This window comes from Papaver somniferum, chromosome 5, assembly GCF_003573695.1.
Source record: "Papaver somniferum cultivar HN1 chromosome 5, ASM357369v1, whole genome shotgun sequence".
Taxonomy (NCBI): domain Eukaryota; kingdom Viridiplantae; phylum Streptophyta; class Magnoliopsida; order Ranunculales; family Papaveraceae; genus Papaver; species Papaver somniferum.
In genome coordinates this window covers 207567686-207568528 of record NC_039362.1, presented here as the reverse complement: position 1 = coordinate 207568528, position 843 = coordinate 207567686, and the positions used below count along the sequence as shown (strand labels likewise).

At 34.5% G+C, this 843-nt stretch overlaps 1 protein-coding gene across 1 annotated transcript in view; it reads right to left on the bottom strand.

Moving 5' to 3' along the window:
• Positions 1-352, bottom strand: part of LOC113278498 — a 3743-nt gene extending 3391 nt beyond the window's left edge. The window contains exon 1 of the mRNA XM_026527319.1: positions 125-352. The gene's annotated coding sequence lies outside the window, so the exon portion shown is untranslated. The remainder of the gene's footprint in view (positions 1-124) is intronic.
• Between the last annotated feature and the right edge of the window lie 491 nt (positions 353-843).

Genomic DNA, 843 nt, shown 5'->3' with positions numbered 1-843 from the left:
ACAAAAAAAAAAAAAAAAGATGCATTCATTAGAAAAAAAAAAGGATCTTCTTATTGGGATAAACAATAGAATTTTAGAATTAAAGAAAATTAAAGAGTTGAAAAAAATCGGGAAAGAACAATACCGTCTTTTTGAGATGATCTATATGAACCTCGTGAGTCGAAGTCGATGGTTTTAGAGCTTTATTTATAGATCAGAAAATTGGAGGACCGAGCGGGAAGTATCTCTCCATAAAAAATTTTGCTTTTGATCTGCATCCCGACAAAATTTAAGAAATTATCCTAAATCGAAATAACCCATTAAAATCGGTATCTCTTTGATGGTTGCAACTTGCAACTTCATTGATATTTTTTTGTTCATCCATATATATCTTCCTTTTTTTTCTTATTCTTTTTTTTTAATTTTTGGATAAATATCATCAAATAAAATCTTAACCTCTTCCTCCGTAAATGCAGTATGCCAACATCCGGAAATAAGAAGAGGCGTTTGTAGGTACGGAGAGTTTATCAGTGATGATGGGACCTTAACTAAGAATTTTTGACCTCGGGGTCCAATGTTTTGTACACAAACCAAAATAAACATATTAGACCTGAGCATTCTCTAAATCTAAATCTATCCGATGGACTATATCATTATACAGAAAAAAAAATTTGTTTATACCAACACGTGCTTTTATGCAAAGAAAAAAAAACAATCGGGGCACCTAGCTCAGCTGGTCATTCCCGTTCCCTAAAAGAGGTCCCAGGTTCGAGTCACCAATGGCGTAATATGGCATAAAAAATTTAAGCCCCATGTCTTCTTCGACTCCCTTGGCTAGGCTCCCCATGCGGCTCGCTGGTTGAA